Here is a 20,109-nt window from a genome sequence, read left to right as displayed (position 1 = left end):
TTCGGACAACGCTGCCCGTAAAGATGCTCAATTATTTATTTGATGAGGATGAATGTTTTCTCTCTTGTGTTTCGGACGCCCGCCGAGTTAAACTTCTGTGTGTATTTATTTCTCCGTCTTTTATTTACTTTGCCCATTCATTCGATGAACTTTTCTGTCCCGCAACCCACGCACACGGAACCGGTCCATCGTTAATTTACTGCAGCTTTATTTCTTCGAAGTGTCTACTTTGTGTCGAGGAAATTCGTCTCTTGTACAGTAGTTTGGTTTCTAACAACCTGATTTTACTTTGGAACGAGTTCTATTTTGTTATCCGGAAAAACAGAGGTGAACCGTTTCCGCCGTGTCTTATTTTTACGGTTTTCATTAGAACTAAAAGCCAATTTTGGCAAACAAATTGTTATCTTCTCTGACAGCCAAGCAGCACTATTGGCTCTTGACAACTTCCTCAAGTTTCAACTGTGTGTAAAATACTGCACTGACATGCTGAATAACTTGGCAGCATTGGGCAACAACCGAAGTATTAAACTTTTTTTTTTAATTTTTGGTCTGCTTGGGGGGGGGGGGGCTCTCTCTATGCCCCTTCCTTTTGCTACGTACGCTAGTGCTTCATGGGAAGTTCGAATTTGACCGCAATGTCTAGAAAGTTCAGGTCCCTGCGTTCTAGATATATTTCTATTTCATCAGCGGTTTAAAAAGAGTGTTTAGAGACTTTATTATCGTGCACCCTGTATTTTCCAACTTTTTTGAAGACGCGGACCCCTCTTTAGTGAGTTTCAATGAATCATAAATTCCCTGTAGTAATGCTCAATTCTCAGTGGACCCCCCCCCCTCCCCACTGCAGCAGCGAGTGCCAATTCGCAGCAACTCTCACCCTCATAAAATGAGGAATATATTGTTTTGTATAATTTGGATATCATAAAAATAATCATAATTATTATTTTTTTTTTCAATTTTACTGTTTTTTTTTCGAGGTGATTCCTCTCACCGGTTGAGAACCACTGCCGTAAGGAATGTGTATGAGATGCATGTGCGTATACGTAGTAGTAGTAGTGTACCCCAATGGTCTGCGGACGTAAATGAGTACTTTCAGTTCTGATGTCCGTGTACTCATGTACCGCCCGTGAGTACTTTGTAAGGGGTCCACGGTATCATTTCCATTCTTTACCATTGCATGAATGGCACATATTTAGCGCTGTGAAAGTTACATGTTTAGTGATGTATTTATTAAATCAATTTTTAATTAGTAAAAATAAATCAGTAACTTCGAAGAATAATTAAAAAATTGGCCTACGGGGCTCCGCCATAGAATTTTTTTACTTAAAAGGGCTCCGCGCGAGTCAAAAAAGGTTGAGAACCGCTGCTCTACGGAATTTCTAACGAATCCGCTCATGCCGGACTTCTGTTCTGAGTTTATGTGTGGCTCTGGGTATTTATGCTGTCTAGTTGCGCTTGTTTCGTGTTCGTGCTGCCATCTGTCTCCCATTTCCTGAAGTAAAGATGGAAATGCTTGAATTTTCATGTTATGTCGGTATCGTGTTGTAGGTCTGCGTGGTCTCTGCGAAGAGACTTTTTCAAATGGGGGGACCGGCTCGCCTCTCAAATCTGGAAAACCCGTAGAAAACCATTTCAGCCGACCACCACAATGCTGTAAACGGGGTTCGGGCCTAGATCCCATGGACGAGGGTCCAACATGTCGCCCACACGACCGCGCAGTGGCGGTTGGGAAATATTGCTGTGTAATGCAGTAAATCTAGTCTTTAACGGAACCTGTATAAAAAAAAAACCTGTCTCTCTCCGATAGAAAAGAAAAAAAATCTTAGTCCCGTGATTTCATTGCCAAAATACACATTGGAGAAACCAGGATGAAACGGAACCCGTCTAAAACGCGGAAACGGAAAGGAATATTTTACCCTCTTAACGGAAAATTTCGCAGAAACGCTTCCACCGTTTCGCGACCAATAGACCAAAGGATCAGTCAAAATGTTAAAGTGCTCTATCGAAATCTTTTATGCTATAATTTCTTGCCAATGTAAGTTGCACTTCACCGACAATTAGATTAGCAAAAAACCGTTTCCGTACTTGATGCTGTGGTTTTAAAAAGTCTTTATTAATGAAGCGCAGTTGCTTCCTGAAACTAAAAAAAAAAATTTTGCGAAATTTTCTACGGGAGCAATCAATGTAAGGGTTGGATTTCCAAATGGCATGATGCAAGACTTACAAAATTGCATGCAAGCTGCTTTCCGTGATCGCAGCGCTCGTAGGAAACAAAAACCAACGTTTTTTAAAATCATAGAATTTTACAGTGGTCGGGGCAACGAAACCATGCGACCCCTCCACCCCCCGACTAACAAAAGTCCTAGTTACGGCCCCGGTGCTGAGGACTACAAATACAAATACGACGCCACAACAGGCAAAATGCTCAACAAGGTGGCTGAGAAAACAAACATAGACGACAATGTGCCTGACATGATAGTTATAATTGACGCACTCATTTTGGAAATTTTAGAGAAACTCAAATGGACGTAAATGTTGTCAATTCAGATGAACAGTGTGGAGTGAATTGTTATACAGGGGTGTTGTGTGAAAATCGAAATATTTTTATTATAGAGACAATAATGTACACTACACCTTATTTTATTTATATTTAAATTATTTATAGAGCCCGGAAGTTTAAGCACTAAAAATGGTCAAAATAGGCAGGCAAAAAAAGGCACTAAAAATGCCTAAAATAGGCATTTATTATTTATAGAAGAAAGAAAAAAATGACTAAAACTAAGGTATTAAAGAGTTCCCCAAAAAGTAGCTAAAAACCTGCTTGTAGCCTCTACTGTTTATAATAACTGCACATTATTACCCAAGTTAGATTGATTTCAAGAACAAAATAAAGTATTTGAGGTCCCTCAGGTCAATTCCAGGGCCGCTATTACCAGACGCGAAGCCCGTAGAGAAAATTATCTGTGCGGCTCCTTCTAGTTACGAATAATGCTCGTTTATTTGTTTAATATTTGGAACAATTATCATCTCCATAGTTGAAACATAGCTAGCTTGTTCTATTGTAGTAATTTTTTTTTTGGATTGCCACATATGCGAGACGTCTTCAAGAGTTTGGCCCTGTGTTGTCGCATCTGTCTCACATTCCCTGAAGGCGACTCTGGTCAATTGAATTGAATACTAAATATGTATGCAAAATAAATAGCCACGATTGTTTACAGTGCATTTATGGTGTAAAAAAAACAAAATCAGCACAACATGGACCCCAGAGCCCTGTGTGCTCCTACTCCTACTTGTGTGAGCTATGACGCCAAGTGGTCAGCTATACATATACAATGCAGTCCACAGCTTGAGCGAGACATGTGCAGCATGTGTGGAGAAGCAAAATAACTTCTAATTTCCGAACATGGACCGCTTCATCTGAAACAAATTCATTCACGTCTAACACCATCCGATCAATGCGAAGTTGATGCATGGCAACACCGATCTCTCAGATCAGTTGTTTGCGTTTAAATGGGGCTGGAAGAAGGCTTTTCTAATGACAATTAGTATCGAGAGAGTTGGGACATTTTAAAAAGAGTAATTCTTTTGTTCTCAATGCTCGAGATATCCAAGTTTTACAGATTATATAATAGCCTCTGGAATTCACTAATAAACTTAAAAATGCGTTAAAATAGGTAGTATTTATGGTAAGAAAATTTCAAAAAAGGGTATTTTTACCCCAAAAAAGTTCAAAAATATGCAAAAAAAGGCATTTATGGCATTTCGCTTGAATTTCCGGGCTCTAATTATTTTCAATTAATTTGTTTTTATTTCAATCACATACGACATTATTACATAATTTTACACATTATGTCAATTGAACCTCTATCAAGCGGAAACCTGTGTTCAACAGGAACAAATCCCGGTCCCCTTGCGATTCCGTTGAAGACAGGTTTTACTGTATCTGAGTAAAATGGGAAAAAATTCGCAGTACGTGCTCAGTGTGGAAGTACGGATCTGGATTCATCATCTTTGGATAATATAATCAATAATTTGGCATTGACAAATCTAGGACGAGGCACGATTTCTCTGCACGATAATATCGATATCGAGTAAACTTAAAGGATCCGGCATAGCATATGCGACTAATTATGTTTAATATGTACACATAGAGCTCTATATACTCTTGAATGAGTTTAGTGTTTCGTGACGGCGGCAGGACGTTGCGCTCTTCTAATTAATCGCGTTGTCGTGTTCGAGCTTTAATCCTTCTCTAATGAGCTCCGGACCGAATTGTTAACGCGGCGACGTGTCCTACTTAATACTTCTTCCTGTGACGAGAAATTTAAATCCTCTTCCTACTTTGGAATTGGTATTATAATGACTGTGCACAGGAATCCAAGATTTTAGGGCAATTTGTGTATATACCGTGGAAAATATATTCGCGATACATAGTCTTTAAGTATAGATACTATCATGTGCTCTCTGTCTCTCTCTATAGACACGTTATGATTAACTCGGAGATGAGCAGACGCTCTGGAAACATTTCACAGCCCTCTTAAAATTTCGAAATGCTTTAGTGCTGGAAGTTTAATGGCATCTGACTCTGTGCTGAAGATGATTGGTATCGTCAGTTTTTTATATGCCGTCCGAATAATATGTTTGGCTATTGTCGTAATGTGGTGGCATAGCCGCTATGGTGGTCGAGTGGTCATAATCGTCGCATCGCGAGGATCCGGGTTCAAACCCCACCGTCGCCACTGTGGTGGCGACGGTGGGGGCCGATCTCCCATTGAGGGCTGATCTCCCGTTTAAAAAGTCCCGCGACAGAGAGCAACAGACCTACAACGGTACAGTTATTCAATGAATGCACTTCACTCATAGTTAGGGAAATTCATGACAGATGGCAGCACACTACACATAAAAAGCATTACAAAGTAACAAACTCCCCGTTAGGTTCACAATACGTACACACACATTTCAACATGCACCAATTCGTTAGAAACTCCGCAGAGGAATATGGACGAGGGGTGCATGTGTGTGGTTCCAATTGTGTAATGAGCTCTCAGCGGCTGCCAAAATGCGCAGTCCCCCCATTCGTCGTACACGGGTTAGTGGTATAGCATACTCGCCCAGAATGCGAGGGTGCGGTGATACGATTCCCCGCAGAAGACTGTCCAAAATTCATCTCCGCATCGCATCGAGTTTTCTCTACTAGTTTGTAATGTGTTTGACGTTATATAAGCGGTCGTGTCAAGTCAACCCCCCCATTATGGAAGGGTCTTTGGTGGGCTGGGCTCCACATATTTCCAAAGAATTAACATGTGCGCCACAAGTTGCTCAGAAACCCCCCCCCCCCCATTTAGAGGAAATTTGAAACTGATTTTTTATTCTTTTCCGCATTTCTTCATCGAGATGTCTATGAAGTTCACAGCGTTCTGACCATAATTAAGGTTGTAGGCATTTCATAAAAAAACAACAAAATTTAGTTTTTGACAATCTGTACTCACCAAAAATTACAGTTATTAATTGTGCGTATTTTTTGCTCTCGGGCTTTAAGTGAATCTGATTTCTTTTGGACCACAACAGACTATCGAATCAAAAAAATTTAGCAATTCGAAAATGCAGTTTTCATGAAAAAACTAAAACTATGAGAGAGAAGAAAAGTATAAGACAGTTTTTCCCAACCTTTTTTGTCACATCGCCCCCAACGCAATCTAACCCATAGGATTCTATGTTAAACCCGTAGCTTCTACCGCCCCCTGGAACATTCCGTTAACGCCCACGTTGGGAATCACTGGTATAAGCCTATAAGGAAATTATGGTTGTCTTCATCCAAGATATGGATAAATTTTCAATTTATCCCTATAATGATTATCGTATTTCTTATTAAACGTGTAGGCCTGCGTACGACACCTGGGGGGTAAGCAATTATATTTATTCACAAAGAATATAATTAGAGGAAAATTCCTTTTGGGCATCACAACTGGAACTTGTTACTTGTGTTCTGTGGTCGTTTCTTAATGATAACCCTTGATCTGGGATGTATGGTTGCTTTATCTCGCCAAAATAGGTGAAACAGCCATTAGAATCCTAGCATGAGACCAGTGGTGAAAACTGTTTAATTCGAAGTCCAAAGTCACAAAAAAAAGTTCGAATTATCCAATGAATCTATCCTGGATATGTAAAATGACTAAAAATTGTAACTTAATCACGAACATTCACATGGGATAATATCAATTATTATGATTTCATCATCAGTTACGAAAAACTGTGTTTCCTTAATATTTTAATTTATAATTATAATGATTGATCTTAGCTGCTACATTATTCCACTGTTTTGTGAAATCAACATCATTGTAGAACTTCTTGACCATGTTAAAAGCCTGACTTACAGAAACGGTTCATGATCGTACGTTATGAAATTGCTTTCCAAATTATGCTTATCAGCGCGTATGCTATATCAAGGACAAATAAATACTTTCACTAACGTATTGCAATCTGAACATTCCGGTACTTTCCGTACTTTTAATGACAAAAAAAAAAATCGGATTTTGAATGTGTATATGTTACTGCCAAAGCCCGAAGTTTGTCACTTCGTGAAGTGGCCAGTCTAATTGACCCAGCCAATGTTCGAAATTCGGGCTTTCGCCGGGCTCTATATATCGATCCCCCCTATACATCCCTAAAACGATCCCTATGATTTACGGTCATCGCCACGTTGGCGTATTTTTTGTGATAGTTGTAGCCATTTATAATTAGCCGTAGGTAACCGTAGGCAACCCTAACGATCAAAGAAATCTGAATGTTGATATCTTAGTACAGTCGAATCTTGTTTTAACGAATACCGATATAGCGAAATTCTCGATTTATAACGAACACTTTTCTAATCCCCGAGATAAGCTTACATAGGAACAATGCATAATAACCTGGAATTCCTTTATAGCGAAATTTCGTTATAGCGAAGTGATTTCTCCGGTCTCTTGGAGTTCGTTATAAAGGGATTCGACTGTAATACATATATAGGGATTGACATATAGGGGCCAGCCAATGTCCGGGGAAAATCCGAATTTCGGACGTTTGACGGGTCAACTGGGCTGGCCACTTCACTAAGTGATCAACTTCGGGCTTTAGCCGTAACATATATATAAACTTTAGCATCTCATCCGTCAGACATTTGCATTTTATAAAATCTGCACTATCGTTCACAAAAATCGAGTTCAGTGCAATAAACGCAAATGACACCCAATCAAATTCTAGTTGTTCCTGAAACCGAATAAAAATATTTTATGAAAAACTTCATTAACTTATCCCCAAAGCTATACAATAGCCTATCCATTGAAATTCAAAAATGAAAATAAGAATAATCAATACTCCTTCAAAAAATCGTTACAAAAAATTCGTGCTTCCCATTACTAATATTGAACAATATTTTTAAAATATCGTTTGTTTGTTTGTCCTTAGCTTTTCACTCTAATTATTCACTCTATCTGTTTTACCCTTTCTATCCTGATGGTAAGTACCAGGTTAGGTATCTTGTTTTGAACTAATTGTTTCAAAAACTTTTGTCTTAAATTAGAACAAAAAAATTACTTGCCAATAATTTACATGATAACTAATTATTATTATCACATTACATTTATACTTTCATTTAAATTTGTTGTAATTTTCTTCTCATTCTACTTTTCACAATGTCAGATATGAAGGGTTATATCCGACAGGTGTAACCACCAAGAAAAAGGGGTCTTCAACCCCCCTTTTCTAGTCGCGAGCACTGACTGTACCTATCATCAAAAGACGAGCACCCTTACGGCATGTTTGACATACAAATGCATGAAATCAGGATAATTTCAATCCTTGAATGCAATTTTGTACAGGGGTGTTTAATTGGAACGTTGATCAAGTGCTCGTGAGCACCAAATCGGATAGGAACATCGAGCACTATGGGTGCTGCAGAGAGCACCATGGTGCTCGCGAGCTTGAAGATGCCTGGGTTAAAGTAGCCTTTTGTTTAAGTGTGGGATCTGTTTGCTGTGAATATTCCTCACGAAATCAAAATGGAAGTTCGATTTATTGGAACAGGGCGTTATCGCTGCTTAGTTGTTATCAACATTTCTCTTCCGCTTTCTGTGCAGAAACTTATCCATGGAAAATTTTATGAACAAACTTGTGATAAATTATTAAACTTCTGCTCATTCGCTTTTAATTTATGTTCTCAAATTCATCAATTAAAATTTTCTCCAATATAAGGGCCTACCCGGGAATTCAACTTGGAGATGTGCGGACAACCAAAAAACAAAGCAAACCTTTACAACGACTATCAGCAACAACGTTGCTTCATTTCATTTCAAATTCAGCTCGATATCCATTTTTTGGAGATGCGGTCTTAGCGTGACTTAATCTTATATCTTATCGAATATAAAATTAAGTATTCAGAGAAATCTCCAATCAGAAACGAATACTTTTGGGAAAAAAACAACAGAACTCCGCAGTTTTGCGCGATTCACCGTAGTTCCGTATTTTATGATAGACATCCGTAGAAACTGCGGATATTCCGTAGTAGTTGTTAAGTAGGTTCCGCAGAGGAATATGCACGAGGTGCATGTGTGGTTTAGTATTAGTTGTTAAATATGCTTATTTTTATAAAAGTTTTCCATCATAAATTTACTTTTAATTCAGTTCAATAAGTACAGAGGGTCTCACTCTTGGATGTAGAGAAGGCGGAGAGAATCTGGATAAAACAGGAGGAGGCCACGAGGAAAAAGTAGGGCCCAAAGGGGGCATGGGGCGAAAAAAGTTGAAAAACATTCAGGACCATCTTAAAAGCACCATGGGCCCCCGGGCCTAGTGATTTTTTTTTTAAGCCCTAGAAAATTACCAGGAAAATATACGTGGATACTCCTCGAAAATTGCAACTATATATCATTTTGTGAGTCCCGCCATCTCCTGAGACCCCCCGGCCCGTGCCCGCGGTGGAGCCATGCGTCAAGACGGCACTGGAAAAAAACACTTCTCTAAAATATCTAAACAATGCTTCTCTAACAGACAGCAACAGCAACACGTTGTTGCTTTGCCTGTCATTTCTTTCCGACCTCGTCTCGTTGGGAGCAGCGAGAAAAACTACGTGTTGCATTTTCTTCCCATTTTCCACAAACCACGCTAAAAGACTCTCTTCCATTCCCGGCGCACGACGAATGAATACACATTTCACAGGAGTTTCTTTCCCTGATGAGAATGACGGTAAAGTGGCATCACTGAAGAGAAATACATGGAGTGTAGGAGGTCACGGTCTTCTCATTTTTCCTCCATCCATTCAGTTTCCAAGTTCTTTTTGGGGAGAAAAAAGCAAGTAAGCACGTGCTTTCTTCCGTTTCCTGATCTCCAGTTTGTTCCCGTTGATACATATGATGGTGCGCACCTGGAGTTGCGCCGACTGAAAATTTTTTACCCAATACACTGCTACTTTTTTTTTTTTTCTGATGCCAGGACACGCCACTAGGAGCTCCAAGGGGAGGCAAATAGGAATGGATTGTGTGGATGGAAAATCTCTCTTTCTCTCTTGTCTTGTGTGTGTGTGAGAGAGTTAAGTTGAAGTTGACCGGCAGCAGCGGCGGCATCAGATCGATTCACCACCCCACAGAGAGAGAGAAAAAGAGAGAGAGAGAGGGAGAGAATGAACATTACGGTAAACATTGGCTCGCTTCACGGCAGCAGCACCACCAAAAGGATGATCATCATGATCCGAGGACGAGGATGATGATCTTCATCACACCGAGAGAGAGAGGGACTACCGCGAGGACGTGGTTGCCGTCGTCCGTCACTGACGGCAAAAGTTTCTGACAGGCATGGGAACTATCCTCCGATGCCAACGACAACTTAAATAGTTGTCTGTGATTTAGGCTCGGAAATTTTTAAATTTTTAACTGGAAGGCCAATAAACAGTAACTTACGGACACTTTTCCCTTCGTTTCATAAACCTTGTCGAACTTCGGACACGTTCTATCAATCGTTAGTTAAAGTGTCACTATCACTACGAATACGGTATTCTACAAAGACAATGAAGTAAGTGTCCATCAACCACAATGACGGTACCTTACCGTCAATTCATCATTGCAGTCGTTTTATTCGAAATTTATAGACTTGTCTAACGGATTGGACCAGATGTCTTCTTCGGGATGAAAGAAAACTAAACAGACGATCTTGAAGAGGTAAGGTTTCTTATATATATATATATATACAGTAAAACCTCGCTACAACGATACACTGCGGACGAACGAAAAATATCGTTGTAGATGTATTATCGTTATATCGCTCTTGTTGTCAACTTTGCTAAATCGACGTCGTTAGCACAATCGAAAGATATGCTTTTGTATATCTATTCACCGAAAAAGAAGTAATTGATTAGGTGAGAAATAAAATTCATTAAGATGTGTGTGTGTGTGTGTTTTGCCCCATAAAGGAGGTTGGTGCATCACACAAAAAAGTAGCAATACCGAAAACTTCATCAACACTTTCGGTGATCAGGTGGTACTAAATACCAATGATCCTCGAAAGAACTAAAACATGTGACGGGTTTGAAAAAATACATTGATGGCAACATTTCAAAAGCGAAAAACAGTAAAACGGAAATCGGAACGGAAAAATTATGACGACTTAAGCGAAGTGCCGTCAGTTCCAATGTGCAATGTTGTGAAAACCGTATAAATTTTAAAGTAATACAACATTCACTAAAATATGAATTGAAATTAATTACAACATTAACCAAATTTATAGGTTACGAAAGAAAAAAAAGATATGGAAATTTTTTAAAATCTTTTTCGAGCTGTTAGTACTTAACTTATTATGGCAAAATATACTGGTAAACTTTGATTTATACCAGTTAATTTTAATTTGGACCAATTACAGCAACAGTTAGTTTTTTCTTCACAACAAAACTATTGCACATTAATTTTACTTATACAGGAATTTTGATTTTATGTTTTAATTCTTCATCATACTTCATGATACAACTATAAGGTGACCTTGAAAATAGGGCTCACTTTTGACTTGAAGGGGCCTTGGGCAGGGAGAAGCAGACATTATAGAAGACCTCAACCCGGAGAAAAAATGTCTGGTTTTTCAAAGAAGACATTTTGTTTGAATTTGAAACCCCAAATTATACAGTGTGGCCCATGCGGAAATCAGATGCAGGTCGAAATGAACTTCCTTACAGTGCCACCTTAACGCATGGGCCCACCAGGACAGGGCCCGGGGGCCTCAATTGCACACGGACCCTCGTAATAGTGAAATGCCGTTAAGACATTCGAGATTGAGCATGTAAATTGGAAGCAAAATCATTTCTAGTGAGTTAGGAGGTCTCAAAAAACCAATTTGCCCAGGGGCCTATGATGCTCTTAAGGCGGCCCTTCTTGCTCAGCATAACTTTCATTACTTGAAGTTATTCCGTTTTGATACATAAGCCTTTTCTGGTGACTTCTAAGCATGTTGCAATGCTGTTATCAAGCTCTTTTTTTTAAAGAGGGAGCCATACAAGAATCATCTCTCTCTATTCCTCTCTTTCTAACTTTTCCATTGTGACGAGTTAACCGAAATTAGCGACGAGTAAACGAAGGTTTAATAACATTGTTGTCTATGAAAGCTGAATGGGATCAAGGAAAAAACGACGACTTAACCGGAGTGACGACTTAACGAGGTTTTACTGAATAAAGTTCCCCCAGAAATATCGTTACAGAGAGGTTTACGGTAGTAAAGGATATTTGTTGTATCCAGAGGAATTTAACATGAAAATATAAGCAATTCCAAACAAGATTTGAAAAAAAATATATATATCGTTATATCGAGTATCGTTGCAGCGAGGTTTCACTGAGTTTGTCATTTAACCAGTTTATCCCCAACATGATAATAATAAGAATGACTTATTCAAGTCAGGGGTTCTTATATAACCCATGGGTCACAGGGGCTCCTGAGATGGATCGTATGAATCCTTTTACAATCCGATTATAAATCCATTCACAAGATATACGGAAGACTGATGTTGTGAAGATATTTATTATTTGAGATGTTAATTTTTTAAGGAAGGAAAAAACTCATCTCTGCCTCTACCGGGAGTCGAACCCGGGTCCCTCGATTGCCGGACGAGTGCTCTGACTACACACGTTCGGCACATATACGCTCTAGCGAAGGAAAATCGCTATCTCCTCTGTAGCTTAGTGGTCAGAGCACTCGTCCGGCAATCGAGGAACCCGGGTTCGACTCCCGGTAGAGGCAGAGATGAGTTTTTCCTTCCTTAAAAAAATTAACATCTCAAATGATAAATATCTTCACAACATCCAGTCTTCCGTATATCTTGTATTAACAAGTGGAGAGCGACATTCATGTCATGTAAATCCATTTGTTGCACCACTAGTTTTAGGAGCACCTCAACGTCTTAGGTGGCCTGGGCTGGTGCCCAGACAATTTTGTGGCGCTTTTGAAAATTTAAAATTGATAAAAGAACAAAACCTTTCAGGAATTAATGAAAAAATATTCTAAAATTAATGAAAAAAAATCTAAAATTAATGAAAAAAAAATCTAAAATTAATGAAAAAAAAATTCTAAAATGAATGAAAAATTAGTAAGAAATTCTCTAAAATCTATGAAAAACTATTCTACGATAAATGACAAAAACCATTGCAGAACGAATAAAAATTCAGAATTCATGAAACAAATAATTCGAGAATTTTATTGTAAATTCGGTTATTTATGAAAGAAATAATTTCAGAATTAGTGGACGCTTTCGGTAATTTGGGGGACGTGGGCTCTGTTTGATTCGAGGCCCTGGGCTCAGGCACTGTTGGCCCACTTGTTAAGATAAATAAAATTAACTGTTGTTTCATTAATTTCTCAAAATAAACATTTTGTTAATCAGAAATATTTAATAAGAATTTTTAAATTAAAAAATGGACTAAGTAGATAATTTTGTTGATTTTGGGTCACGACTGAAAGAGGTTCAGAACCCCTGAATTAAGTTATAAAGCGGTAAAAATGGCTCTAATTAATACACTAATCATGGCCAGGCAGAAATGTTAATGCTCATCACTGCAGAGTCGAACGAAGGGTGAAGTGCGACCGGCGATGAAATTTAATTGAGAAATTAAAATTCAGAATAAAAAGATTGGTATAATATAACGAACGCACAAGATGTTTTTTGATTCAATTTCACCGAAATGCTTCGAATATTTTCCGTAATATAATGAATTAGCTAGAATTGTTCGTCCCGTGAAGTAACTGCCCCGGGGTTATTTTCGAACGGTGACCGGAAAATTCCCCGCCAACAATTCACCATTAGGAAAATTCACAGAATGGAAAATTCATAGCTGGGAAAATTCACCGACCTCAGTTTGACATGAGTGAATGAACAAGTGAGTGAATGAATGAGCCAGTGAATGAATGAGAGTGTGAGTGAGTGAATGAATGAGAGTGCGAGTGAGTGAATGAATGAGCCAGTGAATGAATGAGAGTGTGAGTGAGTGAATGAATGAGCCAGTGAATGAATGGGAGTGTGAGTGAATGAATGAGGCAGTGAGTGAGTGAATGCGAGCGAGTCAATGAATGAGAGTGTGAGTGAGTGAATGAATGATTGAGTGAGTGAGTGAATGAATGATTGAGTGAGTGAGTGAATGAATGATTGAGTGAGTGAGTGAATGAATGATTGAGTGAGTGAGTGAATGAATGATTGAGTGAGTGAGTGAATGAATGATTGAGTGAGTGAGTGAATGAATGATTGAGTGAGTGAGTGAATGAATAAGCGAGTGAGAATGAATGATCGAGTGAGTAAGTGAATGAATAAGCGAGTGAGAATGAATAATCGAGTGAGTGAATGAACGATCGAGTGTGCAAGTGAACGAATGAGCCGGTGAATGAATGCGAGTGAGTCAATGAATGAGAGTGAGTCAATGAGCGATCAAGTGAACAAGTGAGTGAATGAATGAGCCGGGGAATGAATACGAGTAAGTGAATGAACGATCAAGTGAACGAGTGAATGAATGAGCCGGTGAATGAATACGAGTGAGTCAATGAATGAGCCGGTGAATGAATACGAGTGAGTCAATGAATGAGCCGGTGAATGAATACGAGTGAGTCAATGAATGAGCCGGTGAATGAATACGAGTGAGTCAATGAATGAGAGTGAGTGAATGAATGAGCGAAACCGGCCTGTCACTAAAGCTAGCTCGCTCTCACTCAATCACTAGGTAGCTCAGTCAATCACTCATTCACTGGGTTGCTCACTGTTACTCACTCACTATAGGTCTCTACTCGCTCACTTATTTGGCGATTCGTGTCGAACTCTTTTGTCGGGGAATTTTCCTTTTCAAACTGGGAAACGCGTTACTGAATTCTACTCTCAGAAGTGGATTCATTTCATGTGCTTATTCATTTTTGTCAATAACCCTTAGAGCAGGGGGATGGGTGTCAAACTGAGCGGAGCACTGGGCCACTTACTTCAAAATTCCGTCTCAAGTGAGACGCCAATTATTAAAAATAAGTAATCAAAAATCTCTTGATTAGTAAGTAAACTTTTGTTAAATACAGTTAAATCCCGATATAACGAACTCCAATAGACCGGTGAAATCACTTCGTAATAATTTCGTTATAAAAGAATTCCAGAGATTTTTACATTTTTCCCATATAAACTTATCTGGGGGGGGGGTATAGAAAAGTTTTCGTCCAAACCCTATTTTCCCTATAACGATATTCGTCATAACGGGAATCGACTGTAGTACAGTAGACTCTCGATGATCCGGCCATGCGCTAGTCCGGCCCATTCAATAATCCGAGTTTTCAGACGGGTTTTCTTCGTGTATAGTAAAAGTAAAATATGTCACTTAATGTACGTGCGCGAAAGTTTTTATTATTTTAATCATACATGCCATAGCCCACGGGCCAAATTCGGCCCTCGGCGTCATCTGATGTAGCCCGCGATCTCAAACCCAATTTTGTAAAATTGAACTAAATTACAAATTTACAGATAACTTAAGTTGCGTGTTTTCCTACATCACTTAAGTGCCCCGAGGAACATTCACAGATTACTTGAGTGACCCGCGGCACAGCTCCAGATCACTTAATGGACCCTCGTTTCATTTACAGATGTCTCAAGTGACAGGTGGTACAGTTTCACATCACCTAAGTCTCACGCGGCACCTTCCAAAGATTGCTTAACCAACCCCCGGCACATTAACAGATACTTAACTGACCACTGACATGTTCACAGATCACTTGAGTGACCTGCGACACAGTTCCAGATTACCCAAGTATTACGCGATTGCATTTACGGATCACCCAAGCGATCCTCAGCACGCTTACAGATGATTAAAGTGGCCCGCGAGACACGTTTGCAAAGCAATGAAGCCGCTAGTTCCCGAACTGGCCGGTGAATCCTGGGCAAAAGTCCGATAACAAAAGACATGATTCGGTGTTCGTCAAGTTGGAGCGTTTATTCATGATAATCGTTATTTTGCTCACGTTAGTTATGGTGGCAACTTATCAAACGCAGTCAAGATGAGGTAAAAAACTTCCCCCCCCCCACCTCCAAAATTTGACAGACAAATTATGTTCATTTTTTATAAGTTTATTTTTATAGTTTTACTCTCTCTCTCAAATCACTCTTTTCTGTCTCGTCTAACGGTTATAATCCAATACAGTTGCTATATATCTATAGGCATGCGTCACACGTTGGCGATTAAAAAAAATGGATATGACTTCTATATACCAGACCGTCTTACATCATTATAAATCGAGCTTTCGCCAGGGATCTCTTGCTACTCCGCGAAATGGCCGGCCAAAGTCCGAATCATTTCAACAATTTGGATTCTGGCCAAAACATTTGGCGATTCCGCGAAGTGGCTGGCCCCGCTCGCGAATCGGCCGCACTTCGGGTTTCGGCAGTAGAATGTATAATATTGTCGACACATAGAAAAATAATTGATAATATTCTCTTCTGAATGTGTTTTGGGCAAAAATCCAAGTTATCCATGAAACTTGCTCGTGCATAAAAAAATATGTGTTATTTAAAAGATCTTTTCCTGAAATTGGATATTTAAGTCATTGAAATGTCTTATAATATGGATTAATAATATTAATATTGGCTTCCTTCGAATATATAAAGATACGATATTGTCTTAAAGTAATACCAAAAAAAGTCGACTAATTATTACACATTTAAATTGTTAAATGTGTTTTCGACTTTTTTTGGTATTACTTTAAGACAATATCGTATCTTTATATATTCGAAGGAATCCAATATCTCACCTTTTTTGGGCGAAAAGTAATTATCCCAATTTTTCTATTAACAAGAATAAAAAAAATCCACATGAAATTTCTTAATTTGGGCATTAGCATATTCATTAATTACAGCTGACGTAATTTCCCTCGCATTAAGCAATCGCAAGGCTTATCGATTATTAACACGAGGGATTTTTCTTCTTTGTTATGATAAATCTAGATTTCCTTATCTTTCTGGATTAACGTCTAGAACACGGGTGTCTTTGGAAGAACAGGGGCGTTCAAGACAAGGCGGGGCTAAATTAAAGCTTCTAAGGAACTCCGCGGGCCACACAATCATACTGTACCATTCGGAATTGTAAGACGGAAGCCAGATTCACAAGGGATTAATATCATGTACAGTGGCGTCTTAACAGATTAGAGCCAACGAGGCCCGAATTGAATGCTGGGCAACTAAAGGCTTTCGTTTATTATGAAATTATTTCCGTCATTGATTATGAATTTTGATAATTCTGATATAATTTCATTCACCACACAATTCTGAAATTCTTTTTGATTATTTATTACTCATTTATTGCTTCTGAATTTACTTTAGGGGATTCTGAAATTTACGTTTTGGTAATTATGGTATCATTTTATGACATCATCAATCCTGGATTTTTTTTTAAAAATAATATTTTTCATTGATTCTGAAATAATTCCCTTTATCACGCACGCTACCTCTCGATATAACAATAACTTTTTTACAACGATATTTTTTCTTGATCCACAGAGTACCGTTATATCATGGTTTCACCGTACATACTTCACTGCATTGTTTCCCGTTTGCTTTTGGCTTTTTTTGTTTTGTTTTGGCATCTTTAGCTCTTCTAAAATAATAAGGACTTGGCCCTATAAAGGGAATTCTTTTGCTGCTTCTTATGACCATTCGGATATGCCCTGGAGCACAAGGATAAGGATAAATATTCTGAACGCGCAGCAAGAACTAAAAGAATTCCCAACTCGTTCATTTATAACTCGTTAACGAATCCGGATGCAGCCCATGAAAGATATAACGATCCGATTGCATGCTATTTAAAGTAACGAAACTCGTTGAAACATCCCTTAGCGGATAATTGAAGAATTTGATTTTCTCGATATAACGTATGAAATAAAGTAGGAACTTGAAGGAAAAGATATAGTTATTTTCTAAATAAATGCAGTAACGGGTACGATATTCTTCCAGACTTTTAATATGGAGGTAGTGCAGATGCTGTCTACTTAACCATGGGTCAAATACATTTAAGGCGATTTACTCCTGTGCTTTCATAAAGAGGCCAGCCACGTTAAAATGCAGTGTAGTTATAAATAAACTGACACTACACTCAGAGACTGATGTGAACCCATTCTGATAGAGATGTTGTTATTATCAGCAGCAATACAGGCGAACTAGAAGAGATGATACAAGAGCTGGCGAAGGTAAGAATACGGGTTTAAAAATGAATCTGCAACAGGCTAAAGTTATGTTAAACTCCTTTGCTTTGAAGAAGTCGATCTTGACAACAACTCAGAGATAGAAGAAATAGAAAGCTATGTATACCTGGGACAAGAAATTACTATGGACAACAGAATTATTAATGAAATAAACAGAAGAATCAGGATCGATTGGAATACTTTTGCCAAAAACCGCGTTATTCTGAAAAGCCACATGCCACTACGCCTGAAAAGGAAAGTGTTTAACCAGTTTGTGTGCTACCAGCACTGACTTATGGAGCTGAAACATGAACACTCACAAGCAAGACGATACAAAGGCTGCAGACAACGCAAACGAGCATGGGAAGATGTACCTTAAGCATCACAAGGAGCGACAGCAAGCGAATCACTTGCATAAGAATGCCACACAAAGGTATATGATATCATGGAAAGAATCAAACGTGTTAAACGTCTGACAAGGCGTCCAAATGCCAGATGGTTCTACGAGATCCGAAAACTCGCCGGAGTCAACTGGATGGCAAAAGCATCAGACAGAGTAAATGGAAAAATTTAGAGATTTTCATCCAGCAGTGGATTGAAAATCGTTGATGACGGCGATGATATGGGTCATGGGGGATAAAGAAAAATTCAATAAAAAATAGTTTGATTTTTGTCCACCAGGTAAAAAAGTGGTGCTTTTTATCGCAGTTATCTTTTTTTCATGGTCCAAATAACGTATATACCAAATTTCAATGAAATACGTCCATTACAACGGGTGCTATATAGGTCGAATTAGTGTCAGTATAATTCAATTAACACTACTCGGCTTTATTATACTGACGCTACTAGTGGGCATCGTCTTCAGAGGAAAAAAATATTTAACCGCTAATCACGCTCACCGAGAATCCCACTTGGGATGGACACGAAATCTTTACTACCGTTACCGTGAACAGTGTTATGAAGCGCCGGTTTTCGCCGCATCTTCTCCATCATTGGAACTCAAATGAGTTTTTAAGACTATCAACATGGCTGTATACCCATTGATAATTATTAAATAGGGGGACATGAAAAGGGGGGAGAAACGAAGGGAGTTAATCTTGATTAAATAGGGATTAAATATTGTAAATAAAATATTCTGTTTATAACAGAATTCTAGATTCTCTGTACATTGCGAGAATCTGCTTTTATCGTCATGGGGTAAGCAATTGCTCCTACTTTTTGCGTTCGTAGAGTATACTATAATAATAATTGATTAAAATTCGAGTAAGAGTTAAGATGGTAAAAAATTTCTGTGGGAGTTTTTTTTTTTTTGAATAATATAGAAAATAGAAAATTCAAGTAAATTCCTGCAGAATGAAACTGGGAGCCTGCGTGCAAGACTAATTAATGCAACACCCGGATTGGACGGTTGCGAAATAAAGCTACCCCATTGGTCTATCTGAATTTTCTTAGAATTCCCGCTCGTAATGATTCTTAGCCGTGGTGTTGATTTATTGTCGTTGACTAATATATTTTCGAAGGCCCGATTATACTGTATGTGTCTTCGTAGAAATCGAAATCAGCTGTGGACTTTACTTGTTATCATTGTCTCGTCGTATACCAAGGGTCCACGGGCTATAACCAGGTCAGCAATTCGTTAATATGATCCTACATCATACTACCACAAACCTACTCTAACGAAAAATCGAATAGGCCTACTGCACCAGACAGCAAACTAATACAGTAAAATAATGTCAGTTCGATGAAATGCAAAACGGACAGGAGTCATTAATGAATTCGAAATCTCATGAAAACTCATTATTATCCGGCGAGAGAATGTGTGAACGTGATTCTTCATCAGGTGCAGAGAATTCGATTATGAATTTTACGGGAACTAGTCTCTTTGTATTTTCTTCAATATTGACGAGAGAGAGAGAGAGAGGCTGTGTCAGCGCCGAACCTCATCGTAAGTAGGGCTGACGTCGTAAAAATAATTAAAACCCGCTGTACTTTGTTAGATAATTATCCTTGGCCAAGTAATGACGAAAATTTAATGCGGAATCCTCATTAGAATATTTTCCAAATAATATGTTCTATAGCACAAGGGTTCTTAACCTAAGGGTCGTGAGCCAAACCAAAACAGGTCTTGATTAATTCAGAAATTATGAAAGAATTAATTCCAGAATTAATAAAAATTCAGAAATTATGAAAGAGGAAAAATTCCAGAATTGATATAAATTCTTAAATTATGAAAGAAAATAATTTCAGAATTAATAAAAATTCTTAAATTATGAAAGAATTAATTCCAGGATTAATAAAAATTCAGAAATTATGAAAGAAAAAAAATTCCAGAATTGATATAAATTATGAAATTATGAAAGTAAGCTTTAAAATTAAATATCTTTCGATAACTTTACGATATTGCTTGATTCGGGAGCCCTG

The 20,109-nt window shown here is 38.4% G+C and overlaps 1 protein-coding gene across 3 annotated transcripts in view; it reads left to right on the top strand.

The window, feature by feature from the left end:
- Window positions 1-20,109, top strand: part of LOC149075525 (metabotropic glutamate receptor 1-like) — a 167,166-nt gene that overhangs the window by 70,494 nt on the left and 76,563 nt on the right. The window contains exon 1 of one of the 3 annotated variants that reach the window (XM_089242900.1): window positions 9,582-10,184. The exons of the other annotated variants lie outside the window; for them this stretch is intronic. The gene's annotated coding sequence lies outside the window, so the exon portion shown is untranslated. Of the gene's footprint in view, window positions 1-9,581; window positions 10,185-20,109 lie in introns of those variants that run through there. 3 annotated transcript variants of the gene reach the window in all.

The sequence above is a fragment of the Pholcus phalangioides genome, unplaced genomic scaffold (genome assembly GCF_987345545.1).
Source record: "Pholcus phalangioides strain wild (caught in Gottingen) unplaced genomic scaffold, Ppha-v1.0 ptg000015l_1, whole genome shotgun sequence".
Classification (NCBI taxonomy): Eukaryota; Metazoa; Arthropoda; class Arachnida; order Araneae; family Pholcidae; genus Pholcus; species Pholcus phalangioides.
The sequence above is the reverse complement of the archived record's forward strand: the minus strand, read 5'-3'. Positions and strand labels throughout refer to the sequence as shown.